This window comes from Ixodes scapularis, unplaced genomic scaffold (assembly GCF_016920785.2).
Source record: "Ixodes scapularis isolate PalLabHiFi unplaced genomic scaffold, ASM1692078v2 PGA_scaffold0__279_contigs__length_252992795, whole genome shotgun sequence".
NCBI lineage: Eukaryota > Metazoa > Arthropoda > Arachnida > Ixodida > Ixodidae > Ixodes > Ixodes scapularis.
In genome coordinates, this window is record NW_024609835.1 from 1716249 (window position 1) to 1728317 (window position 12069).

General features: G+C 46.3%; 1 protein-coding gene across 1 annotated transcript in view; it reads right to left on the reverse strand.

The window, feature by feature from the left end:
- The window catches only part of LOC8036413 (nephrin), a 241238-nt gene that overhangs the window by 117508 nt on the left and 111661 nt on the right, over positions 1–12069 (reverse strand). The gene's annotated exons all lie outside the window — the stretch shown is intronic.

Genomic DNA, 12069 nt, shown 5'->3' on the forward strand with positions numbered 1-12069 from the left:
ACGAGAAAAATTCCATAGAAAAGGCTTTCGTAGAACACTACAGTGATCTTTTCAGTCGTCATGCCTCACAAAAGGCGGCGTTTGAAAGCGAGTTCTTGTCTTTACTGCCGACAATAGATAGTAATTTAAAAGATTTCCTCGAAGAACCGATAAGCCTGTCGGAGATAACAACTGGGATAGAAGATTTGAAACCTGGGAAATCGCCAGGCCCAGATGGGTTGACCGCACTTTTCTATAAGACGTTTAAGCATGAGGTTGCAGTTTTTTTGTTAGATGTTTTTACTGCAGCGTATGACCAAAAATTCTTACCGCCATCGTTTCTGCGTACGCATACGGTATTGATCCCTAAGTGTGACGACCCCGCTAGTGTAAAATCTTATCGTCCTATAACGCTTACTAACATAGACTACAAAATACTAATGAAAGTCCTCGCTAGACGATTGCAATGCGTGATCACGAACGTGGTGGGGACGCACCAGACGTGTGGCATACGGGGTCGAAGTATTTTAACTAACATTCATGTCGCTCGGAGTATTTTGGAGTGCTGCGACTCAGAGATAATGAAGGTAGCGATGTTACAGTTAGACTTAGAAAAAGCCTTCGACCGCGTGTCTCATGATGTCCTCTTTAGTGTTTTGGAACATATAGGGGTAGGGTCTGTAATTTTAGAAGGAGTGCGGATGGGGGCGTACCGAAACTGTACAACGAGCTTGATTGTCAATAAGCGTGTAAGCGAACGCATCCCTGTCAGATCTTCCGTAAGGCAGGGGTGCCCGCTATCACCACCATTTTTTTGTTTTTTTTATATAGAACCCTTTTGTTTGCGCATTATTCATGAGCAGAATGTTTGCGGCTTTACTCTAAACACGTGTGAGGTCCGAATACTGGCTTACGCGGATGATATTGCGATATTTTGCACCGATAGAGAGAGTGTTAAAAAAGTAATCGAAATCACAAAGACCTTCTGTCTGCAAACTGGGTGTTCAGTGAATTGGTCAAAGTGTTTGGGTTTCTGGCATGGCGAGTGGCCATCCAAGCCGAGAGTGTACGGAAATATCGAATGGAAAGCCTTACCAACCCGTTATCTTGGCGTCCCACTAGAGTGTCACCGTGATAATGCCCATTTCTGGCGCGAAGAAACCGATAAGCTACATAATAAAGCAACGGAGAGTGGTTGCCGTCATATGACAATGTTCGCACGCACCAGGGTGTGTAACCTATTTTTTGTTGCAAAGGTATGGTACCTACTTCAAGTACTGCACTGTTCTCGTATTTCCATTCAAAGGTTGCACCGTGTTTTCGCATATTCATTTGGGCCTCCTCTTGGGAACTTACCAGCCGAGCGAACCTATTTCGACGTGTCCGATCTGGTGGCCTCTCTTTGGCTATTCGACAAGTCGTTAACCGTTTTGTCTTCCCGCGTGATCAAACCAGTCCCTTTTTGCGTACTATTTTTCAGGTTCATTTGTGTGACGGCTTACCTGATCTTATTGTTTCGTCCTGTGACGGAGGGTCTGGGGCACTAAGTCCCTATTTAAGAGAAGTAGTTGGTGCTTGCAGATTTTTAGTTGCTCGCTTTTCGTTGGAATATTTATGCAATGTGTCACGAAAACGTCTAACGAAAGATTTAATAGAAATGCCTTTTTCACCTCCCATTTATCGAATGTTGTATAGCACTCTCCCCGGGCAGGATGTACTCTGTCGAGTTAAAAAAATGCTGGTGCCCGCTAATATGAAAACGTTTTTCTTTAAATTACATACTGGGACACTGCCGGTTAAAACATGGTTACATGAGAAAGGTGTGTACGTTCCCTGGTCTGTGAATTGTATTTTGTGTAAGCAACCCGAAACAATCGAGCATGTGTTTTTAAACTGCTGGGATGCAGTGTTTTACTGGGACGTCCTTCAGCGAACGTTGAAAAAATATTTCCCGTTGAATGGGCATGGGGATACGGTTTCTGCCAGTTGATATCACAGACTCTGTGTCATATGATTTAATTATGATAGTAGGTCTCCACAGCATCTGGGGGAGCTGCATGGCAGTGCGGCACGCAGACGTTGACGCGCGACCTGTGTGCCAGTATTTTACTGAGAGTATCCGGAAAATTAGGGAAGTGTTTAGCGTTTCAGGAGACGGCCGAGATTGGTTGCCAGTCCTAAACAACCTGGCTACAATAAGATCTGTATAAGCACTCCACGCTCACCGAAGTTTCGCTGACATGTTTGTGAACAACGTATCTGTATAATCCCATGTATACCTGGCAATAAAAAAAAAAAAAAAAAGCGGGCGCGTGGCCGAATGGTTACCGCGCTTGGCTATCACGCCGAGGCTCCGGGTTCGATTCCAGTGAGCGGACTCCTCTTTTGTTTATTCTTTCAACTCTACATTCTCGTAAGTTTGAGAACCTTCTCGTCTGATCAAGTTACGAATGTTCTACGCCGAATGTTAGAACAACACACGAGGGTACGGAAGGTGCTCCGCGTGGCGGTCCGGAGTCAGTCTCGCCCCAGCGTTCGATCCTGCTGCTACGCCAACTTCGACGCCCACGACGCTCTGTTGTTATACTCTGTTTTCTTTTTGTTTTTGGGCACAAGTTTGCCCCATTCAAAGTTTCAGTTTCCTCAGTCATTCTTTGTTTCGTCACCTCATCATTTGTGACAAAATATAGAGCTAAACAGAAATAATTTGCGCAATAGAAAAACGTCAAAAAAACTAGTAATACGCAGTTAATCAGTTAAACTACGTATAAATTTAACGCTCAATCATAAAGGGGCGGTGCAATATTTTTTGCATTTTCGCGCGAATACCGATTAGAACAAATCCCTGGCGCTTATGACCAGTGAAATACGCGTTCGTTTTTCTCCCTACGCAATAAACGTCAAGAAAAAAAAAACATCACTTATTTTTTTAATTAGCATCCAGAACAGGGGCCCACGTGATCTGGAGCCGATTATATGCCGCCAATATTGATCATAGCCACTCGATGAGGTTGGCAAAGCACAGGACGCGCGCTGAGTTCCAGACATTCTTATGGTTCGGCTCTTGTCGTCATTGCCGTGATTGGACACGGGCCACTACCCGTATGCTTCTCGAGCTATTGGTTATTACGAGCCCAAATTGAGTGCTCACGCAATGCTTGGCTCCAATCTATTAGCCGCATTCAAATACTGTCACTTGGGGATACTGCGACCTAGCTAGGAGGATCGGTGGCCGAGTGGTCTAGCACACACTAGGGCCACTCTATGTGGCAGCGTAGCTGCCAGAGTAGCGACACGACGCAAAATTATCTAGATGCACGACGTCAGAAGCCCCGATAGTGATCTCTATTTTGGGCCTGGGAGGTTGCCATGGTAACCGTGCTGCTAGCGACGCCTGTGGCAACTTTTTTAATCCAGTTGATGTCGCCATTTGTCCACTGAACAGCGGTAAACGAGTTGGTCGTGGGTAAAAGACGCTTGGCATGGCGGTACGGCACGGGCCTCTAGAGGAACGCTGCCTGTTTCTTCTGGGAAGTGAGATGATTTGCAGCCCGGGGAATGTCGGACGACGAGAGCTGCTAAGTATCGTAGGTGCACGGACAAAGCGAGTGGTATTCCGCGCCGCCGGTATGGCGGCCGCTTCGCGGGACGTACGTACAGTCCTTGTACTTTCGGACTTCGCTCTGGTGGAACAAAGTCCGATTACGACGGCCACGACAGGACGATTGCCTCGGGACATGACTGTTGCTTGACTGCCCCATAGTAAGCGAATGTGTGCTTAGCATCATACTTCTTCAAGACCCCGTCATTCATTCAAGATGAGATTTTCTCACCGACTGGCGAGGAGCGACGTCGACGACGGTCTCACCCTTGTTTGGGCGGTGAACAGCCGACAGGGTTCAACCAAGAAGGACAGCATGGTGGTCTCCAGAGGATTGTTAACGCTATCAAAAGAAACGGGCACCGGATATGAGGTGTTCTTGCCGACAGGCCAAAAGGTCGTCCGGAAGTTTACCGGCATTCAAAAAGTCAATATTTTTATCTCGTGTAGCACACATATTCGTGTTAAAGGGGCCATCAAATGATTTTTTTTTAACTTCTTCCTTAGCTGTAATCCTCAACTCAAAAGCGAACTGTGAAATCACGCGGTCGTGACATGCTAGGGCACCGGTGCAATGACCCCAAGCTTCCACCGTGCTTTTTAAGCACACCATAGAACTTGGCATTTGCAGGCGATGATATGTTCCGTCAGGGCACTCATTGGCCACGAACGCGAATTCAAATATTTGTCGACAAATTGATTGTTGACTAGCGCATACGTCCGACTGACGCAGTTTTCGTGTCCAATGCGTGAGTTGGGGTCGGCTGACGTCATTTTGGCCTTTGTAGGCATTGCAAAGAGGACATTTAGAACCATACACACATGATGATAACATCATAGCACACTGACATTAAGGAGCACAAAATGGGCCCAAATAGAGAAAATAAATATTACACTCGTAAGAAATAATTATGTATGTAACTTGTTAATTAAAAAGACGAACACACGTCTGAGCATCTAAGTTTAATAATATGTGTTGATCCATTGTCATATAGCAGGACATTTCATATACGTCACTTGAGTAAACGCCAGCTTGTAACTTGAAAAAAAAAAACACACCAAAAACACTGCGATCAAATGCAAGCTATTGCAACGAAAGCACGCTATATCAAAATCTTCGGAACTGCCAATTCGTAAAATAGTTGATTAGTACAAAAGGTTAAAGATGGCAGGAGCTTCCTCGCTAAAAGTACCTGTGATTATGCATTTACCTGGGGCTGAAACAACTTGCTCGAGGCCCAACATGCGACGCATAGATTTGGCATCGATTCTCAGGCACTCCAACGTTAAAAGAAAGCTAAGAGTACTCAAACATATCATGCTAAAAGCCTTATCGATCTTCGAACACATCCGGGAATCCGAGCACCGCTACGGCGATATGATTGAGGCTGTCGCACAGGTGCTAATATCCAGAGCGACCTTGCACAGAGAGGGTATAAAGTATCATTCTTTCAGATCTTCACGTTATACCTACGTCAGAGAGCACGAAGAAGCCCGAAATCGTAGGCAGGCTGCGGCACATCACGAGTCCGCGCGCCGAACAAACTCGGATCCACCAGCTCTGGGCGCTGCCACCTTACCGGCAACATCACGGCTCTTGCGAGGTCATGTGACGAGCAGTCATCGGTTGCTATGGAAACCGAGCCAGCTCAGCTTGTTGCTATGGTACCGCGTGTAACCACTTGCGATGAGAGGCGGCACAGGGAAAAGCGTGGCGCTACTGTGGCAGCTAAGCTGCCATATAGACGCTTTCAGCGGGTGCCAGATTGAGCCGCCATAGCCGACCTTCTCTTACCGAGACGCCGAGCCGCTGGAGCGGGCGTTGGCGAGACTCCACAAGGGCCTATGCTGGGGAGAAGGACACAGTAACATTTGAACTGGCAAGAACCTGTCCTGCTGTGGAAATGATGAAGTGGAGCGAACGGAATAGGAGGAAGCAGAAATTGGAGGTCGGTTATGGCGGCGCCCAAGCACAGCTGCCTGGAAGCGTCCAGCTCGGAGAACGTGGAGCGAAAGCTCGCGCTGCAGAACCCAGGATCCTGGGCTCAATCCCCAACCCTGCCCATTTCGATCTGGATGAGCATCGTACCGGCGTGCGGTCGCGTACCACTGCTGCGTGGTGCACGTTAAACACCCCAGGCTAGCGGTTGTATTGCACTGGCTAAATTGCTCATCTACAGCTGAGAGAAGTCGCCCGTGGAGGCAGACTAAGTTCAGGCTGTGTAATCCACACAAGTTTCTTCCTGACACCCAGCTACGTCATCAAGTTTTGCGAAGGAAAGATTGCATGAAAACGCTCTCTTTTATCTTTCAAAGTATACCGCGACAAAGACGTTTTTCGGTCAATGGCGTTGCGTGCGAATGTACTTGGGTCTCACTAGAGCCATTAAACTCGTGTAAAGGGAGAAACATTCCAATTGAATATCGTTGCACCGTCCCATTAACAGTTAACAGCTGGTTTTGCGTTATTTATAGGATAGTACAAAAGACTGAATGGCCCTGCAAAAATTGAAAATCATCCATACAAAACAAGAGACGAATTCTTATCGTATCGGATAAATAATCGTGTCCATATAATTCAAACCGCGCAAGCAAAAAGAAAAACAAAAACTGTGCATCAAGTAACGATTTTTTTTTTCTCGTAGAAACAGGGTCTAAAGGTGTTTTTCTTACACTATCATTAAAATAAAAGTCTCGTGATGTGATAAGTTTTTGTTCGAAGCATTTTTCGCTCGGTTCTCCCGAAGGACGGAATTTCTTTTTTATGCCTCGACCCCGGTTTCCCATCCAGGGACCCCAGACGCCGGCGCCCTTTGCGGCCCCAATTTCCTGCCCTCAGGACGGGGTGTCCTCGTTATCGCGCAGCAACGGCTCATTCTAACCAGGAAGCGCGTCGAGGGAGAAAGAAGAAGCTGCCGAGTAAAATAATAATGATAATAAAAATAAAAACAAGGAGGAAAACAAAATTGTGGCCATAGTGCGGCTGGAATTTGTTGCTTGTATATCCCATTTCGGCTTTTATGATGATCAAATTGTGTCGAATATTGTTTCAAATTTCTCGTTCAGTTCGAACCGCCATGAAGCTTTTTTTAGACGACTTCCGCGCATGCACTCGCTAGCATCTTGTCTGTGGTTGATTAGCGTGCTTTCTCTGGGGCCGGGAACATTCATTTTCGTACCAATAACCAGAGGTAGTGCGGAGGAATCGACTACTTTACGATCCCAATGATTATATTGTGACCTATGGTAGGCTGTTTCAAAAGCGTTGCGATAGCTCCAATGGGGGTTAACGGATTGGCCATTAGCCTTCGCCGTTATGTGTGAAGGTGCATTATTTCCAGAAGAGAAGTGTGTGCTCGCGAGAAGAAACTAAATGTTTGGCATCTCCAGTAGCATACAGGATTATTTCTGTTTTTAGGCTAGGTGAGCTTCGTGTTTTCAAGGGTATTGACCCGGAGGACAAATCCCCTTCGTTGCTCACCGGGGTGCGTATCACGTGGTTGCAACGTCATGCTCGTGCGCGCGCTCACGCAGGCCTCCCAGGGGGATGGGGGACTCGAGCTGCGCAAGCACGCCCCCCCGCTTTGGCGTGGCATCTCTTTGCAATAGACCTTTTGCCAAATTATCCGAGCATCAAGGAGAAGGCTGGAACTACGCGCTGCTCGCGCTCGTCTTATTTGTATAAAAATTCAAAGTAAATATACCCATAATAAAATGTCAATGATCACACGTGGCAAGCGCGGTTTGTTTTGGGTTTTTGCTTTTGAATAGTTAGTGCTCTAGAAGGCAGCACACGCAGCGCGTGTAACTAGACTGTGCACGCTACTTGGTGACAAGCAATGTTATTAGATTAGCTCAGTTGAGGCCCTGTTACACTAAGGAGACTGCTGAAAACTCTATCCGGCAACACGAGAAAATCGTGTTCTTTAAAAGAGGAAAACAGCGCAAAAAGACGACGGACCGGATGAAGAAAGACACGGACAGCGCTGTTCGTGTCTTTCTTCATCCGGTCTGTCGTCTTTTCGCGCTGTTTTCATCACTTAAAGTATGTCGTACCAACTCGCCGGCGACCCTGTCACATCGCGGCAACAACTACAGTCGGTCAACATGTTGCTGCCGCCCCGCAACCGTGTTGGCCAATTTGTTGTCCGACCACCCTGGCACACAGCGCTAACGGTGGGGTGAACACGGGGAACACGTCGGTGGAAATGTGACTCTACAGAGTGCTAGTGTGTACGAAGGATCGGAAATTATCCCGGGACGACATCAACCAGTGATTGTGATTAGAAAACGTAACACGAGGATTATTTTTCTTCCATTATTTTATCAACTATTCTTCATTTGCTGACAAAGAAGATAGCCCTAACCAAGGAATGTGAGATTGCTGATATATGTTTCGGATTTACGCCACCGTATGAAGTTTTTCTGTCCGGTTCTTTTTTTCATGCAATTCCTATTTTTACAGTAAAATTAGGTTAGCACCGGCAGTGCACCAAAGCGTTTTTTGTAGCCTGGTGTTGAGCTGAACTGAGAGTGCTTCAGAACGGCGAGGCTTACTACAGTTAATCGAAAGCCATTTCATCCAAACACGTTTTAGAGAACGAGAACATTTTATCGAATCTCGGTCTAGAGAAAGCGGAGCCTCAATTTACGCAATCTCTGTTTATCGAAAAGGAACGCTGTTTTAAAAAAAGGCTTCCCTACTTCGCGCGTGTATCACTGGGGCGCGCGAACTGCTTCCTTTTAACAGGAAGTTTTCCCCATCATGACTAACAGGAAGCAGTTCGTCGTCCTGTATCTAAAGCGCCGCTGCCATAATCGCCGTATCGCCGCTCCATATACGCCTCCATCTTTCTCTTCCCGTCAGCTCGCACCACGCCCTGTTGTCCAGATTGTGACCGCTCAAAGCGTGTGCTAACGCTGACATCCCTCTCCCCGCCGTTAGTGGGAATGCATGAGTCAGGGACGTCACGCCCTTCCATCCCCAAACAGCATCCTCCGTCTGAATATCCCTTTTGGTGCTATACGCCTCTACAAAAGTTCGTCAAACAGCGATGAATTTCCGCCAGGCCCTTGGACGAAAGCTTCGAATATTTAGCGTTTAATGCCACAGATACGATTGAGGCCAATTGCAGGCACAGGCGCACTGTGTTCTATGCATTTGTGGACAACGGGAGCGTCTGATATATCTACTGTATATGGAAAATTTAGTCGAGGCAGTATAAATGCTAACCTTTTAACGTGCATCACGCGGTAGTAACAACACAAAATCACGCCGGTACAATACTCATACAGATCGAAAGGGGCGCGGGATTGGACCCAAGATCCCTCGGACGAGTGCAGCCAATCATACGGCTGAGCTAGGTTCGCCCACTGCTTGTGAAACAAAGTAGAGACGGACCTATGCGGACTTTCCACCGACGTAGCTGCCACTCGCGCTCTTCGAGTTAACTGTACTTCGTGGAACCGGCGCGACGTACATTTTATTGAAACGTACTGACTGTCTTCTTTCTTCTAACAAACTGGCGCACGACTTAAAAAAAGAAAAGTATCGCTCGTCTTAATCCTGCATTACCATGAACATAATAAGCTTTCACTCACTTCCTAGAACAAAACGTAAAAAGCAAGGTCAAGGAATCAGACGCTAGTAATGGTTTAGCATCGGGAGGACGTCGGCCTAATAACTTAGTATACGGCTAACTATATCGACTGACTCCGTTATAACTTGAAACAATATGTGATCTTTTTAATGCACGAATGCGTCACAAACTTAATTTTCTGTAAATAATAGATCTGGCAGAATAGTTGCGATTTGGAATTTATCGCCTGGTTTTCCGCTCACAAAAAAGGAAGATAGCAGTCGAAAAGGGCGCTATGTTGAAACGGCAGCACCGGATATAGTCGCCGAAAAGAGGGCATTTACGAGGGGGGAGAAAGACAGCGTGGTTAGTCTGTTCTAAAGAACCGGCTGGTATCCCCCGCTATTCGCCTCGAGATCGAACTAAAGGTGGCGCTACTGTCGCGCTATCATCATCATCACTATATGAATGGGAAGACGGTTGCCCCATTGGCTATCTGCGGTCGCGGACAAGAACCTGCCGAATATCGCGTTTATTGTCTCGTACAGTATCATTGTGAAAGAAATTCCAACAGAAAATGGTCCCCTACTGTTCCTTGTCTCAGTGCAATACCTGTTGCAGCGAGGTGGGGATCACTTTTCACCGATATCCAGCGGCCGGCGCGCCGAGGAAAGGATGGCTATCGAAGTTGGGATCTGATTCATGCAATGGTTTTCTCCAAACATTTCACCGTCGAAGACTTCAAACCAAAGATGCATGATAACGAAGTTTGAGAGGGACAAGAAAACTGTTTACACAAGTGTCACGAGGAAGTATGGTACGCGTAAAGCGTGCACGTTAAAACTCGCTCGCTGCTTGGCAGTGTGATCGTCCTTAGTGTGGTTCTCCCGCTGCAGTGTTTTTGGAGAGGATGCAAATGCCACAAACTTTTACTGCGTGAGAATACGAATTTTGAAACGATGTAGAAGTGTCACTCCTTCGATCCCACCTACACTATGAAACAGCAAAGGAGGCATCGACTGCAGCGGAAGTGACTCGCTCAGTGCCTGCGTGTGCCTCAAACGCACCAGATCAATTTTCTTCAAGTTCGGTCGGAAGTACGCGGTAAATAGGGCTGATGGCAACTGGTCAATCTACCGAAGAAAAAACAGGGACTATCCAGCCTAACCCTATTGAAAATTCTCATTTGTATGAGAAATTTTTGTGTCCAATAAACACATATGAATCATACAAGATATACAAGAACATGTAAGAACCGTATAAGAACCATATAAGAGCTATATAAGAACTATACACGATATATGAGAACATACAAGCAACATATAAGAAATTAGTGGGAAGTTTCTTATAAGTTTCTTATGGGGTTCTTATATATCTTATATAATTCTTATATAGCTCTCATATAATTCTTATATGGTTCTTATATGTCCTTATATGTTCTTATATATCTTGTATGATTCATATGTGTTTATTGGACACAAGAAATTTCTCATACAAATGATTTTTTTTACTAGGGAATCAATTACTTGTTTGTACTCTATGAATATTACTTACCCTCCTCCGCGTGACAAAAGTTTCGTGCTACTTCGCTTGAAAAAATTTTCAACGGCAAATCACGCTACATGAAAACGGCATGACTACATCTAAGGTTAACAGCTCACTAAAGGACGTGGGTGCCACGTACGAAACTCGCGCCATTTGTTTTTTTGAAGTGACTGCACCGCTTACTGCAAAACCCTTCGCGAGCCCCATATTTTCGAGAATTACAAAATTAGCGAAACAAAAAGACACCCGAATATCTCTCTTGTTTTGAGAAGTTTTGAGGCCAGGATTCAAGTCTTTAGAACTTGCGAGAGTTAGCGGCTGTGAATAGCTTCCTATGCCCGATTGGAGAATAATTTGGATCGCAAAAATAAAGAGTTTTACGTAGGCAGCGTCGACAACAATCGGGAGGACGAAGCGTACGATTTTCTTAAGGACGTATGCTGCCGTTGGGGGTTACAAAAAATTGTTCTTCGGCAGGGCGAGTGCACGAAAGTTCGTCAATCGTGGAGTCGTCCGTGAAATTCAGATCCACTGTGTGGGTAGCCTTGCTGAGGGCCAACGACTGCAGTACGTAACTCTGTACGCGTACGCTCGTCGACGTGGTCGTCGGGGCCACAACGCTGCACTCAATAATGTGCCCCGCATTCACAAGTTATTCACCTTCGACAAGGCACCACTTTTCGTCGGCAATGTACTCCATAATAGTACGCAATGGCACTGAAACTGAAACAAGTAACCGCATCACAACAACAACCACAGATATAAGCATCCCGCTTGGCATTCCTTGCCTTGGCGTGTTTCCACTCTCGTAGAACGATACAATCTTTTCGAAGAGACAAGCATTCACAACGTAAATAGCGCAGTTTACCCAAAAAGAAGCCTTCATTGTCGCAAGGATCCATGTTTCAATGTGCGCAGAGAGCAGACTGCGCGCGGCGGTGTCCACACCATTAGTGCTTTCAACATCGGCCGCAAGGTGGCGACTCTGTTCGATCTCGAGGCGAATAGACGGGTAATTTGTACCGTTGTACTGCACTGGCTAAACTTCCCACCCACAACGGTGATAGTAGACGCCGTCTCAAGACAGAGTAAATAGCTCGGCATCATAACCCTATCCTCCGCCAGAAACGCATGCTTGAACTATCACTCGACAAGGGGTTTCCCCAGGAATTGAAATTAGGGGGGGTGTCTCAATCTTTAGTGGGGCGGGGGGGGGGGGGGGCATTGAGAATAGAGGAGTCATTGCGAATTAAGGGGGTGCCTTCAGAAAAACAAGGTGGATGTATAGGGAAATCACTGCACTCAACTAATTTAAATCACGTTTATAAAGTTGCCATGCCAAGCGTCATGACCTCGAAGACAACA